A 16,296-nucleotide genomic window follows, 5' to 3' on the forward strand; every position below is an offset into this window, starting at 1 on the left:
AATTTTTTCACAGAAGGACTGAAAGACAAAGTTTAAAGAAATCTTCACATCTCACATTTTCCCTTCAAACAATGCCATGCAATTTACCACAAGGTCTTTGCACCTGCTGCTCCCTGTGCCCAGAATGTGCTCCCACATGACCATCACTTTGAGTATCTGTTCAGTAGTCACCTTAAAGAAGAGGCCTTCCCTGATCACCCCTATAAAACAGCACTCCTGTTAACTGATCTACTTCCCTTATGATGTTTTGTTTTTCCACGGAGCACCTGACCCTATGAATAGTCAGTCCCTCCCTTCTTCCTTCCTTTCTTCTCCCTTCTCCTTCCCTGCCTTCTTTCTTGATTAATTTATTGTTTCCCCGACTAGACTATAAACTCCACGTGGAAACTCTGCCTGTTTTGCTCATTGCTCTACCCCCAATGTTAGGAACAGAGCCCAGTGCTCAAAAAACATTTGTTTGTTATTTATGTAAGAATACAAATAGCAATAGTAATTGAATCCACAGAAATCTGTAATAAAGTTAATTAAAGCTACCTTAAGCAATCATTCTATACCTAAAAATTAGCATGAAAAGCATAAGATCCAAAGTTGTACAATATGTAGCAAGAGCCACAAAAATGTATATATCCTTTGACACAGTGACCCTTCCAGAATCCTGTTCTTTAGAAAGCTTAATGGAAACAAGCAGCGATGGTCACAAGATGATTTTTTTCCTATCAATGTTTTTTTACTGATTTCTTTTATTGCTCTGTACTTAGATAGCCATACACTATCCAGAGATCAAAAAATATCTGCCTAACTCTTTAAACAGTGTATGAAAAGAAGTGATCAGCACTTTCACATGAGTAGAAAAGATAAAGGTGGAAAAATGCATTTTTTCAGAGAAAAGTCATGATAACATCTAATAAAGAAATTTCAGTTGTGAGGGGGATTAGTAGGCAGATAACAAAGATTACGAAGCATTAAATGCTTAGAGGAGAATGGGATTAAATAAGTAGTAGATTCAGATTAAAAATTTAGGAATGAGAAAGGAAATACATAAAATGTAAGGTTACTAGTAAAAAGAACAGGGCTAAACTCACTTGTCATTTGTTTTTAAATGAAGACTGTATAAAACACCTATATAATTCAGAGGAGGAGAAATGTTAGTTTCCTTTTAAAAAGCTGACAAATGTTTAAATGAATAATGGAAAGGAAGCTATGGATATAGGTAATGGCTGAGAAGAAAGATTCACAAAAGAAAATAAAGAGAATAAAGTAGAGGGGGATAGAAAGACAGGGATTGAAAGTACAGATGAGGGAAATCCCTGGTGGTCCAGTGGTTAGGACTCCTCACTCTCACTGCCGAGGGCCCGGGTTGGATACCTGGTCAGGGAACTAAGATCCCATAAGCCATGCAGCATGGCCACAAAAAAAAAAAAGAAAGAAAGAAAGAAAGAAAAAGAACAGAAAGCACAGATGACAGAAGAGGAAATAATAACTGCTGACATTTACTGAATGTTCAGTATGTTCCAGGCAATTTAAAGGAGTCACAAATGTAGTAACTCATTTAATCCTCATAAGATATTACCTCCCACTGAGGTAAGGACACATGCAAGACCTCGGCAGGATGAGTGACATCAACAATGCAGAGGCATTTGAGAAACACACAGCAAATGGTACAGGTCTCAAGAGACCCAGGGACCTCTGAAGTGGTTTCTCCCCAAGGTGACACTCATGGAACAAGTTCTTGCAGCCAGATCCTTACCTGGGGAAATGCACCCTGGATGTTCTTTTGTCATCAGGCTCAGTACTCAATCCAGCTGAGATATCACATTTGGTTTGGAAAGCTGATGCCCTGCTCGGGAGGAGAAACACTAAATTTGACTTCTGAACTGAGTATAAAAACCACTCCCAGCATATGTCTTATCCCTTCCTCTTCAGGGCTTCTGTAACAAAGGAAGGTGTGGCTTCTGAGATTTCCCATTTTTCCATTCTCTATAGAAAAGGCCTTTCACCTTGAAAGACAGGACACTAAGGAACTACCCTAAAACAATGTCCTGTAGTATCAGGATTTCAAGTCCAAATTCACAAATTTCAGAGGCTGTACAAGATGTCAATAGTGGGAAAGATGGCAATAGGTAGGTTTTGAGTTACGAGGAGAAGTCCTTACCCAGCGAAACCAGGTTACTGTAGTTTCCCAGCATCACTTTCCCATACAAGTTCCTCTGAGCAGAATTTAGATTGGACCCACTCCTCCCAGGTGAGATCTACAGACACATCCTTGAATGTCACTGATTCCTGAAACTATAAATTTCTACTGAACAAAGAATTATGCCAATAACACCCTCTAAGGAAATTAAAAAACAAAAACCAAAAAAACAAGCATTAGAAGGGACAGAAGAAAGAGATCTGTGAGAGAAAAATATTACCCTCCAAAAGAAACTAAACATCTACAACAAAAACAGACATTATCATGAAATAATCAGAGACAAATATAGAAAGTGCTTTGACATTTAAGGACAGGAAGAGGAGGTACAAGGAGTCATAGGGAAGGATAGTGAAGGCTGCTCTAGATTAGCACTGGAGAAGAGTAGGTGGTGTTCTGATTGTATCCTGTTCACTCCATTGATGAAGGAGGGATTCCCCACCCTAAATAGCACACAGTGACCAAATATATCACACCCAGCACTGGACAGATGAGCCTGACAGGAGTTCATTAGTCAGAAGTTGGCCTCACAACCCCACACCATGCAAGACCACTCGGGGCCTGTACTCAGGCACAGTGAACCGCAGGCGTTGTGGGAGGCAGACTTGGTACTGACAGGAGGCTGAGGTGACCCTTGGTTCCCATGGGAAGATGTGACTGGCTTGTTTGAACACTTTCGTGGGCTGCTAGGGAGGTGAAAACCATTAGGTCGAGGATTAGGAGGGGTGTACCTGGCCAGGCTGACAGGGGAGCTAGTTGGGTGTGGAGCCTTTAGCAGTGGGTGGGGGCCTATCTGGGGAGAGCAGGGGAACTCACAACGAGGTCTTTGGAGCTCCCTAAGGCTCAGAGTTGTAGAAGCAGCACGTGAAATTTTAGGCTTTACAATCACTGGGTGGGAATTCCAGTTAATGTGGGGAAAGCATGTGCAAAGAGGATAAATCTAGACTGTGGTTGGTCTACGAGACAACCAACAAAACACCCAGCTTGACTTGAAAATGGCATTTCAAATTTATAAGCCCATTTGAGCTTTGTTTTCTAGCCCTTAGACTAGGAAATAAAACTCTGTAAGCATTCACTATCTATTTGATGCGTATAATGGTTAATTTCATGTGTCAACTTGACTGGGCTAAGGTATGCCCGGAGAGTTGGTAAAGCATTATTTCTGGGTATTTCTGTGAGAGTTCTCCCATTTGAATCAGTAGACTGAGCAAAGAAGAGGTGGGAGGGCATCATCCAATCTGCTGAGGGCCCAAATAGAACAAAAAGGCTGAGGAAAGGCGAATTTGCTCTCTCTGCTTGAGTTGAGACAGCCATCTTCTCCTGCCCTTAGACATAAATGCTCCTACCTCTTGAGCCTTCAGACTCAGACCAGGACTTAACACCATCAGTCCCTGGATCTCAGGCCTCCGGGTTTGGAGTGGGACTGCAGCACTGGCTTTCCTGGGCCCTACGAGTGTAGATGGCAGATCATGGGGACTCTTTGTCCTGCATAATTGTGTGAGCCAATTCCTCATAATCTCTTTCTGTATATCTACATATATCCTATTGGTTCTGTTTCTCTGGAGAACCCTAACTAATACAAGGAGGGAACACTAACTGAGTGGCAGTTACCATAAATGATAACTCACATTGTACTCAGTTTTGTACTAACAGGAGGTTCATATGCCTCAGCTTATTTAATCCAAAGGACAACCTGCTAAAGTGACAGAATTAAAGTCATCATTTTACAGATGAGGAATCTGAGGAACAAAAAGGTTAAATAACCTCTCCAAGATCATACAGCTTGAACCCAAGGCCATCCAACTCCTCATGTTGTGAGGAGAAGGCCAAGAAAAGACCCTAGCAATCCTCAGCAAGAGGAAGAGCGAGAGAAAGACAGAAAGGGAGATGGAAGGAGACTCAGGATTGAAGCTCAGGAGAAAGAGGGTTTCAAAGAGGAGGGACTAGTCAACACTATCAGAAGCTGGGTAGGTCAAACAGAATGATGATTGAAAAGAATCTGCTGATTCGAAAATTAGCTAATTTTAGAAGAGTCGTGAAGGAAGAAGTCAGCTTACAGTGAAGAAGATAAGGAAGATAAGATAAGGAATCAAAAGCAGTCAGATGAAATTACTTCAAACTTTTTGTGAAGATGCGAGATAACACTGTATGAAAAGAAGTAAGGAATAAGTCGTGTAAATAAAGCAATGGAAAAGGTTTTCGTTTAAGGACAGAGAGCATTGTAATATGCGAATAGGCAAAGGGGAGAAAGTTAGTGGAAAGAAAAGGACTGGAGAGACCAGAGATGGAATGAAACCAATTTCCAAGCAAGTTGTGTATTTTACATCCTACTGGCTATGAACTCCAGAAAAAGTGTCAACCCTGAGGCACAGAATGTATTATATATCTTTCTACCTCATTATTTTCTCCTAATACTTTTAAATCAATATATCAAAATAACAAAAAAATGTTAAAAATCACTGACAAATAGTGTCAAGAAAAGTAAAAGTAGCTACTAGCAGGATATAAATACATGGCAGAATTTTCATTTTATGAAAGGAAGAAAAGAAAACAAGAAAAATCATCAGTTCAAAAATTTAAAGAAAGGAGAAGAAAGGAAACAAGAAAGCATAATAAGGACAAATCATTAAATAACCAGAAAAAGACTTGATACATGTATAACAACAAATGTAAATGGGTTGACTTTATCTATTAATAGACAAAAACTGTAAAATTGGTTTAAAATACAATTATATGGCACATACAAGAGATACACCTAAAACACAAACCAAAAAACTGTTAAAAAGGGGTGGTGATAGAGACAAGATATAGCAGGCAAAAGCAAACAAACAAAAAGGCATGGAGGAGACCATATCAATATCAGATAGGGTAGAATATACGTGGAAACAAAACATAAGCCCCTTCTTTCTGAAAAACATAACAGATCAGAAATATGACACTCTCTTTCCAAAAATTAATCTACTTTCAATAAATTAATTACAAGGCAATCGCCTTTTTAGCTGAACATATTGGGCAAAATTAAAAGCCCAAACTCAGACTCCTGTGGGCTATATGCTGGTCTTCCCCACTTCCCTAGATTCTTCTATTCACTAGATTCCCTTAAGTGCAGAACCTACCCACCCCCAACCTCCAGCCCTCGTGCTGCAGAGCTTGTCCCTACTATGTAACGTACTACGGAGCCCTGGGTAGATTAGTACAGAAAGGCATTTTAAAAGGCTGAAGCGGGCTTCCCTGGTGGCTCAGTGGTTGAGAACCTGCCTGCCAATGCAGGGGACACGGGTTCGAGCCCTGGTCTGGGAAGATCCCACATGCCGCGGAGCAGCTGGGCCCGTGAGCCACAACTACTGAGCCTGCGCATCTGGAGCCTGTGCTCCGCAACAAGAGAGGCCACGATAGTGAGAGGCCCGCGCACCGCGATGAAGAGTGGCCCCCACTTGCCGCAACTAGAGAAAGCCCTCACACAGAAATGAAGACCCAACACAGCCAAAAGTAAATTAAAAAAAAAAAAAAAAAAAAGGCTGAAGTGAAACTTAACTGTATCGTTCATAAAATGTATTTGTTGTTAATCCCTTAAAATGTTTTCTGCCTTTCTCCTTTCCACTTATTATGGGTTTTTTCTCCCCAGCACTACATTAAGCACGGGGTAACTCAGGGTGTTTGAAATAAGCAGCTTCATGGGTTTATCTCCTTTATGCAGAGGTTTTCTTAAACCTAAAACACAGGCTTTTTTGATATTGTTATTCTTTAAAAAGATGAATTATCAAATGGAATAAATAGGGATATTTTAATAATGAAAGTATACTTTATAAAGAAGATATGATAGTGATGAAGTTTTAGACACCACAATGGCAAAGTGTCTTCAAATATAATTCTTAGCAACCCAATTTCTTCTTTTTTTTTTAACAAAGTCACAATCATGGATAAATCACAATCACAGTGCAACAAAAATGAAACACCTCAGAATATACTTACTAGGAATAAGCAAGAGCCTCATGATCAAAGTTAACAAAATCCATAATGAAAGATCCAAATAAAATGAAGGGTAAGTTTTTTACTCAATAGGAAGAATAAACATTGTAAATATGGTAATCTTCCTCAAACTGATACAGCTTTAATGAATCCAAATCCAAATTGCATATTTTTTCTTTTTAACTGTTTCTGTTAGAACTTGATTATAGTTAACAAAATTTGACCCTAAGGATAAATGTATAAGAACAGTACAGTAACCAAAATTTTGAAAAGAAAAACAAGGTGGGGGGGTGGATTTTCTTTATAAAATAACAAAATAAATTCTAAAACAAATAGTGTGTTACTATAGTAGAAATAGAGCAATAGAACGGAATCCAGAAAAATAAACTCATGCGTGTATGTATGTGTGTGAATATATTATATGTGAACATCTTATATACACATATAAATTTAGTATATTTTAAAGGTAGCATTTCAAATCTATGGAGAATAAGCAGATTATTCAATAGATTATTTCAACAGATTTACAACAGTTTGAATGCCATCTCCTCAAAGGTGCCCCGTCACACTCAGCCAGGCCACCCTGCTGCGTGGCCATCACACATAACCTCGTCCTCAGTAGTATTTCTTCTTCACTGCTGCCTCCTCTTTCTAGAAGAGAAGATCCAGGAGGAAGGGGCTTTGCCTGTTTCATTCACTGCTACCTTCCCAGCACCCAGAACGCTGCTTAGCACATGGTAGGGAGGTGCTAAAAATCTGTTTAATGAAAGGATGGATGATGAAATGCCTCACCACACCATGTTAAATGAAGTTAGAATACAACCTCACATATATACAATAAATTCCAGATAGCTCAAGAATCCAAATTTAAAATGATAAAACTAATAAAAAATGTAGAAAAGTATTTCTATAATCTTAGGGTACAGAAAGCCTTTCATAGCAATGATTCCAAAGCCAAACAAGGGAAAAGGAAAGTTAACTGCATAAAACTTCAAAACTTACTTGTAGAAGATTATAAAAAATTTTAGAAGAAAAATGACAGGGAACAGGAATGCCAATTTATGGGAAAGGACGAATATCCACATTATATAAAAGGCTTCTTTTATATATAAACAACTCAATATAAAAAGGGGCAAAGGATATAAAAAGCTATCTTAAAAGGCTAGAAGAATGTACATCCATAGTTATTTTTGAGGATTTGAGACCTAGAAATATATCTTATGGCCTTAATTTTTTTTTTAGAACTATATGCCTAATATTTATATTCAGAAAAGGAAGATAAAATTTAAAGGCAAACACAAGTCATACTCGGGCAATTCACAGGCACATCACTGGCCAATGTAGGAAAGATGAAAATATTAGTAAAGATGAAAAAAGGAATACAGCTCTAACGCTGCACTGATACCTCCTAAATCAATCGCTGTACTCTTCGAAAGTGTCAAAAGTCATCAAAGACAAAGACTGAGAACTGTTCCAGATTAAGGGAGACTAAGGAGACAGGACAGCTAAATGCCAGATGTGATCTGGATTAGTTCCTGGACCAGATAAAGGACATTTGTGGCAAATTAGGAGTAAGGTCTGTAGATTAGTTAACAGTAGTGTATCAAAGTAAGTTTCCTCATTTTGATAATTATATTTTGGTTATGTAAAACAGGGTCCTTTGCTCAGCAAATGCCTTTTGGCTAAACTGTTAAATATTTGTCAAGTTAATAATGGCCAATATATTCTCCACTGCATTCCCTGGGTGGGGCTCAGCACAGCCCTTACACTATATATATTTTTACTGCAGGCCTCAAGCTATCACCATTCCCACCCTCTGACACTATGACAGCACTTTTGCTGGTGGGTCATGCCCCTCTCCCAGGAATGACCTTGCTTTGCTTATGCCTGAGTGAAAAATAAACATGTACCTTTTTTTACAAAAAAAAAACCAGGGTCCTTATTTTTAGGAAACACATACTGAAGTATTCAGAAATCAAATCAGTGTTTGCCTGGGATGGGGATCGTGGATAGGAAGGGTATGAGGATACTTTCTGGGGTGATAAAAATGTTCTATAGCTTGACTGGGGTGGTGATGATGTTGGTGCATAAATTTGTCAAAACTCAATGAATTATATGCTTTAAGTGGGTTATTTTATGTAAATTATACCTGAAAAATAAAGCTGATTTAAAAATTTAGTTAGTACTATTTTAACTAAATAAAATAAAATCAAGGCTATTGACAACCAAACCACAACCTTCATCAACCAAAATTTTCTGAGTGCTCCCCCCTTAAACCTTCCCCTCTTCCAGAAACTCCCTCTCTCTGATACCTATTTTTGTGAGTTATGTTGCATTTTAAAACTGAGCTTGATAACACTGAGAAGAGAAAGTAGTACAAATAGAAATCACAACAGTTGGACTTCCCTGGTGGTACAGTGGTTAAGAATCCGCCTGCCAATGCAGGCGACATGGGTTCAAGCCCTGGTCTGGGAAGATTCCACATGTCATGGAGCAACTAAGCCCGTGTGCCACAACTACTGAGCCTGTGCGCCTAAAGCCTGTGCTCCTCAACAAGAGAAGCCGCTGTAATGAGAAGCCCATGCACCACAACGAAGAGTAGCCCCCGCTCACAACTAGAGAAAAGCCCGCACGCAGCAACAAAGACCCAATGCAGCCAAAAATAAATAAATAATTTTTTAAAAAATCACAACAGTTAATGCTTTTCTTCATGAAGCCTTTAGACTGGTTCCTCTTGTAAATAACCAAGTGACATATTTAAGAGAATCCTAACACATGATCTTATGAATAAAGAAAAACCACAAGTCCTTTGGGACGGCAGACAAAGTTAAGTAAACCTAACCCTAAAAAGAAAAACAAAAACAAAAAAACCCCAAGAACTTAAGGTTTCCTGGGTAAAGTGCCCCTGATGTCTTATTTCCTTTTCCAGAGAAGGAACAACTCCAGGTTCTAGCAAAAACTAGCAGGTTCCATTTTCAAGCAATCTCACAGGGCAAAAAAAACCTAGGCTCCTTACTCACTTTTTCTCCTCTATGATTTCCTCTAGCTGACAGACACTGCTTCTTCTTCTTCTTTTTTTTTTTTGGTTGCACGGGGTCTTTGTTGCAGCGTGCGGGCTTTCTCTAGTTGCAGTGAGTGGGGCGCGGGTTTCTCATCGCAGTGGCTTCTCTTGTTGCGGAGCACAGGCTCTAGGCACGTGGGCTTCAGTAGATGCAGCAGACAGGCTCAGAAGTTGTGGTGCTCGGGTTTGGTAGTTGTGGCTCACGGGCTCTAGAGGGCAGGCTCAGTAGTTGTGGTGCACGTGCCTAGTTGCTCCACAGCATGTGGGATCTTCCTGGACCAGAGACTGAACCCGTGTTCCCCGCATTGGCAGGCAGATTCTCAACCACTGCGCCACCAGGGAGGTCCAACACTTCTTCTTAGAAAAGCTCTTATCATGCCAACCCCCTTATTTAAATTCCTCTGACTCCTCCTCTACTCCCATGCCTACCACCCCACCAAACACACAAACTCCTCCTTCCTGGTACTTGACCCCAAACTGTATCTGATTCCCTCTCCCTTCCAGTCCCTTCTACCTTCGCTCCACCTCTAAAACTTGTCACCTACAAATTGGCACTTGCCATCTACCTCTACAAGGATCAAATTACGAGCCACTACAGCTGCTGACTCTCAACATCCCCTGAAAGGAGTTCAGGATGGAGATCAGCACTCTGCTCTGGGAAAAACTGGCAGAACAGGTCTTCAGATAGTTAGATATTTTCAAGAGACAATTTTATGAGCCCAATTCTTATATCTCCTCACATCTAGAAAAGCACTAAAATCCTTCATGGTGACGTCTGCTCCTCGTGACTAGCAGTAACCTTCACGAGACTAGCAGAAACCTTCTGCAAAAAAAAAATATGTGCTTGACTGCATGCACCGCCCCCCCTCACCAAAATCACATATATACTGACCATCCCCCCTGCTTCTTTGGAGCAGTTTCTCAGAGCTATCTGAAATGCTGTCTCCCAGGCTATAGTCCTCAATTTGCCCCAAATAAAACTTAACTCACAGCCCTCATGTTGTGCATGTTTTTTCAGTCGACAAACTCTAAAACACCAAGTTAGTGGCTGGAATAGCGCTAAGAATGCCTGCCGCTGAGCTAGTACCTTCAACATTCCAGGAACCAAAGCTGGGCTCTTTTTACTTACATTATTTCATTTGAACTTTCAACAAACTTATGAAGTAGGTATTATTAAATGAAATAAGTCCAGTGAAATTCTTATCAATGTCAAGTATGTGGCAAACACTCAGTTAATGCTGTTATTTCTATAATCACATGAGGAACTGATGCTTCAAGGGAAGTCAAGTCACTCGCCCAAGACAGTGCAGCTATTAAATGGTAGTCAGAATTTAAACTTGGGACACTCTGACTCCATTACAGCAAATCCTGTCCAGGTATCCCTACCCAACCCTACTTCTGGTCACCACACTGATCTTCTCTCTTTCCAGGTCTTGGAACACTGACAATGTGGGTATTTAACCACACTTGTTCTTATTATCATACACGTGTGCAATCATCATGACTGTTCCTTGTAGAGATGTGACCTCTTTTATGTTCCCTGAAAGTCCATAGCCCTATAAGCACCAGGACAATCTCTCACATGATTTTTGTTCCTTTTCTGACACTTGGACAATACCAACAGCTCAGCAGGCCAAGGCATCCAGCTGAATAAGGAACTGGAAGCTGAGAACCTAGCTGAGGGATGCTGAGGGGGAGTTTTGTGGAAAACATCCAACATTCAGAGATCTCAATGGCCCTGTTTTCTGTGGTGAGGCCCACCTACAGTATAGGAACAAGGAGTAAGGGAGAGGTTTAAGAGAGAAAAATGAGCTCACCTGAACTCCCAGTAGTAGAGGCCCAGCAGCCATTGCCTTCTCCTTCCTTCCTGTGGTGTCCTTCCCAGGGGATGGGCAGGATCAGAGGAGGCAGAGCTGAGGGAAGGAAAAGATGTGAGAAACAAGACTCCAGCCAACAACAAAAAATATTGAGAAATGGAACACTGCCTGCCATATCAGTAAACAAAGGATGTCACAGTCATCAGCGATTGCAGCCACCACCAGCGAGCTGGTGAGCCCTGAGGGAACTTAGAAAGGAAGAGAATACCTGTCATCTAGCAGCCATCAGACTGCAGCCACTCCCCACAGTGAGCCCTGAGGAAACTCAGGATGTGAAAACACAGGATACTGGCCCCAGATAGCTGAGGTGCATATCAAAGGAATGATTTCAGTGAACCCAGACTCTTACATCTTCCCATACATAGAAAAGTGCTAAATTCCTCAACTTGAGATATCTGGTCTTCTTTAATTAACCATAATCTTCTGATGGTCAGACTACCTGCCCTTTGTTGCAAAACTCCTATATATCCTGCCCCCACCCCCACCTCCTTGGGGCAGTTCTCTCAGGGTTACTTGAGATGCTGCCTCCTGGGCCTGAAGTCCTAAAAATTCCTGCCGAATAAAACATAACTCTCAACTTTTAGGTTGTGAATATCTTTTCTCATCGACAATATAATACCTACAGATAAGCCAAATAAGAAGTGTATAGTATTAATGTAGAGAAAACTGTACTTTTTATTTATTAAGCTTATTTAGATATATAAAGAAAGCTGAACAGAGAGAGACATACCATACTCCTGGATAGGATGTCACAGTATCCTAAGTTGTCACTTCTTTGAAATTAATTTATAAACTTAACATATTCCCAACCAAGTTACAGCTAAATAATAATCTTGTAAAGTTAATTATGGAAAAGATGATTTTTTTAAAAAGTTAATTGTGTTGTATAACAATGGATGTGAGAATTTGCCTTCCAGATATTATAAAGCTATGATAATTAGAACATAGTGTTACTGTATAATGTCACTCATTCACCAGATATATTGTTGACCACCTACTGTGTACCAGGCACCATTCTTAGGGCAAGGGATGAATACAGCTGTAAACAAAATAGATAAACTCTCTACCCTCGCGGATGTTATAGTCTAACAGGGAAAAGGGTGAATAGAACAAATTAAAATCCTACCAACGCAATCAGTTCAGAAAAAAAATTTATATATAAGAATTCAGGATATGAAAAAAGTGACATTTCACATCAATGAATAAAGGATGAATGATTCAGTAACTTGGAACAAGGACTTACCATTTGGAAAAGAATAAAAATTTGCATATAAAGTGAAACTAAAGTACTATAAGAAAATGAAGATGAACATTTTGTGACATATGGAATAGAAGACCCCCTAACAATGATGTCAAAGACACAAACATGAAGGGAAAGGTTTGCACATCTGAACATATGAAAATGTAACATTTCTGCATAGAAATTGGAAATATACTTGTGTATCAGACACAATTTAAAAACAATGCAAACTGCATAAAAATATTCACTAGTTTTCAATATGCAAATCTAAACAACCTTATTGTTTGCACCTCTCAGAAAGTTAGAGAATAGTAACACTCAGACTTGCTGTGGGTTAATCAGGCACCCTTACCTTGCAATGTTTATAAACTACTACTTTTCTAGAGAAAATAGGACAGGAGGTATCAAAAGCCTTACAGTATGATCTAGAAATTTCACTTGAAGCGATTTATAGAATGAGACAAGAATGCAAAGATATATGTAGCCAGATGACCTATATTGTTTCTAATACTAAACAAACAAACAAAAAACCCCACAACAACCCTGAGAAAGAACACAAAGGCCTAAAGAGAGGATTAAATATGGCACAGACATACTTTTCCTCATATTCATTAACAAGCAGACTTAGCTGTTCTTAAAAATTGGTATAAGTAGATAGTTTCAAAACTTACAAAAGGTTATTCTGCATCTTAAGTGGTACTACACAGGTAAAAATATTTATTAAAAAATCACGGAGCTTAAGACTTGTGCACTCATTTTTGAAGTAAATGGAGAAAAGAATACTAATATCCATATATTTGCTTAAAAACAAAGCGTTTCTGTGTTTATACGTATATACATGCCGACATGCAGATTCTGACAGTTTTCAAATAATTTTTTCCTTTTTGCTCCTCTGAATCTTCTAGTTGTCCTATAGTGAACTTTTTTTTTTTTGGTAAGAGAAAAACTGCTTTAAATAAATAAATAAAGGAAGAAAAGAAAGAAAAGGATTCCCTTAAGTAGAAATCTGCACAAGGTTGGCCTCCCCATTCTTACAGAGAGATGAGTTAAGGGGAGCCCACGCCATCACCCTTAGGAATCGGAAATCAGAGGGCGGTCCCCGAGATGCGGTTTACACAAAGGGCAGGTGCTGGAGCCCGGAGACCCGCACCCTGGTCCAGCATCCCCCGAGAATTCCGAGGTGGGTCCGGGGGACAGCCCGCGACGGGGAGGAACCCAGGGTCCGAGCGACTTCCAGAGCCTTCGGTCCCTCACTTGCCCCTGGGACCCGGGGCCGCCGCGTCGGGTCCCCTGCCCTCACCACTCGGGGGACAGGTGGTGGAAGGACCACGTCCGGCGCCTCAGCTCTCGGTGTTCCCAACCCGGCTGGGCCCCGGGGGCGAGAGGAGGAACATCTGGAGCTAGAAGCCCGGCGCTGCGCAGGGTCCGAGAGGTCGCGGCCCATCTGCAGCCCGCCCCGCCCCGCCCCTAAGGAGCCTCGCCCGGCTGTGCCGGACTCCTCCCGCCAGGCCCTCCGGCGCCCGCCAGACCCGGCACCTCCCGCCGTGGCCCCGCACTCACCCTCTCCCAGCAGGAGCCAGAGCAACCAGCGGACCAATGCCGCCCCTCCCAGCATCTCCACCCCGGGGAGCCGGACTACATTTCCCACAAAGCTGCGGGGGCGCGGCGCGGGCGTCAGGAGTGCGCAGGCGCGGGCCTCGGGTGGTGGGGGGAGGGGCGGTTCCAGCGGGACGGAAGGTGGTGGCTCCCCGAATGGCTACCTCATCTTGGTGGGGTTGTGGCTTGCCAAGCCAGGAGTTGACTGCGCGGTAATCTTACCCCGGCAACCCTAAAGAAACCTCTCATTAGAACCTGTGGGTTCCTAACCCATGGGTAGGGAAGAAGGGGCAGACAGCCTTGGCTAAGCCTCACTTTCCTCCTCTGAAATAAAGGGAGCCTAGAGGAGTCCCTTGCAAAGTTGTCAGAAGACTGAGTAGATGTGGTAGTTAACAAACCAGATGCAGAGTGAGCACTCCATGAATGGTGGCTACTGTACCTCCTTTCCTATCTCAGTGACAGGTGCTGCCGTATTTGCTTCCGAATTATCACTGTATAGAATGCAGACAAGGGCTTCGCTGGTGGCACAGTGGTTAAGAATCCACCTGCCAATGCGGGGCACACAGGTTCGAGCCCTGGTCCGGGAAGATCCCACATGCGGCAGAGCAGCTAAGCCCGTGTGCCATAACTACTGAGCCTGCGTGCTGCAACTACTGAAGCCCACGCATCTAGAGTCTGTGCTCTGCAGCAAGAGAAGCCACTGCAATGAGAAGCCCGAGCACCACAACAAAGAGTAGCCCCCTGATCACCGCAAACTAGAGAAAGCCCGCGTGCAGCAAAGAAGACCCAACGAAGCCAAAAATAAATTAATTTTTTAAAAAAGGAATGCAGACAAAATCGCTAATTAAATGTGTGGCCAGAGCTGTCAGTTACATCTGGGTCTGCCACTGGAATTTGGAGAAGTACATGACATTTGGGGCAGATCAATATGGTAGCTTAGATTGTAATATTTGTTTTTCTAAAAATAACCAGTACCTTCATCTGCCTCTTTCTGTTGATATGACAAAGACTCCACCTTTGACCAAACTTTAGGAAGGTTCCTATGAGTCTTCTTTTCTACTAGGCCTCCTCCTTGAGCCCTGTACTTGGCTTGTGGAGCCCGGTTTTAGCAAGAATACTTGTAAGTCAGTTTAGGTAGAATCCCCCATTCTTAACATCTGATCAAATTCCTTATCCCCTACTCTTGATGTCTAAGTCCTTGGCCAGCCTTTGGCAAGGATCCCCCCAAATTTGCTCTCTCCTTTTTAGTAATTTTCCATCCACTGACCCCCTTTACCCTGCTTGTTGGAGCTGTAAATCCCCAGCTGTCTTTGCTCTACTGGGAGTTGGGTTCAGTTTTACTGAAGCCCCTATTGCAATAGTACTGAATAAAATATGTCTTTACTGTGTTTAACTAGTGTCCAACTCTGTTTCTTTTTGAGAGATGCTTGAACTATTTCAAAATATTGAAAAACATGAAAATCTTCACAGTTCATTTAATCAAGTGAAGGTAACTCAGATAGCAACAAACAAACAAAGTAAAAATCTACCACTGTATTTTTCGATTCAAATACTTTGAATCAGACAGTTGTTCTAGGACTACAAGGTCGTTCGTACATCAGAAACTGCATGAACATATTCATCATGGTTTGGTGGAGAAATGGCCCTTGATAAAACTCACAACATAAGAGTGTGCAATTTCCCAACAAGTAGGCAGAGAATGTAGAATAGAGAGAGGGAGAAGGACCAAAAGAAACCAACCCCCTGCCCCCCGCAACAACGCAACAACCCACAAACATAAAAATTCAGGTAAATAAAAAATATACAAGAAGATGATAGCAATAATGTCAAGTCTATTAGTAATCACTACATATGCACATGAACCGAACTTTCCAATTGAAAGAAAAATACTGTCAGACTACATTTTTATAAATCTAAGCTATATGCTAAAACATAAGGATACACAAACCTTGAAAGTGGAAAACTGGCAAAAGATATACCTGGCAAATATTAACCCCAGAAAGTTAATGTAGCTACTAACGCGCGCGCGCGCGCGCACACACACACACACACACACACACACACACACACACACACACACACACACACATTAAAGCAAAAAGTATTGCTAGAGGTAGAAAAGGTAATTACATAACAATAAAAGAGTTAATTCACCAAGAAAAGAAAATATTCATAAACTTTTATGTGTTTAATAATGGAGTTTCAAAATAAAGCAAAAATTGACAGAACAAAGAGAACTGACAAATCTACTGAGTTATTTTTAAACTATCTTTCTCAGTAATTGATAGAAAATCTCACCAAAAAAATCACTAAAGATATAGAATATCTGAAGAGCAAAATTAACAAGTTTTACTTAATGGACAAA

At 41.1% G+C, this 16,296-nt stretch overlaps 1 protein-coding gene across 13 annotated transcripts in view; it reads right to left on the reverse strand.

Moving 5' to 3' along the window:
• The window catches only part of ZFP2 (ZFP2 zinc finger protein), a 69,279-nt gene that overhangs the window by 36,576 nt on the left and 16,407 nt on the right, over positions 1–16,296 (reverse strand). For 9 of the 13 annotated variants that reach the window (XR_014241216.1, XR_014241217.1, XM_082379370.1 and 6 more), the window contains one exon: positions 11,036–11,131. The gene's annotated coding sequence lies outside the window, so the exon portion shown is untranslated. Of the gene's footprint in view, positions 1–1,747; positions 1,838–11,035; positions 11,132–13,635; positions 13,746–13,895; positions 14,001–16,296 lie in introns of those variants that run through there. The other 4 variants (XM_082379369.1, XM_082379367.1, XM_082379372.1 and 1 more) reach the window with 4 other exon arrangements.

The sequence above is a fragment of the Balaenoptera borealis genome, assembly GCF_965194805.1.
Source record: "Balaenoptera borealis genome assembly, chromosome: 2".
Classification (NCBI taxonomy): Eukaryota; Metazoa; Chordata; class Mammalia; order Artiodactyla; family Balaenopteridae; genus Balaenoptera; species Balaenoptera borealis.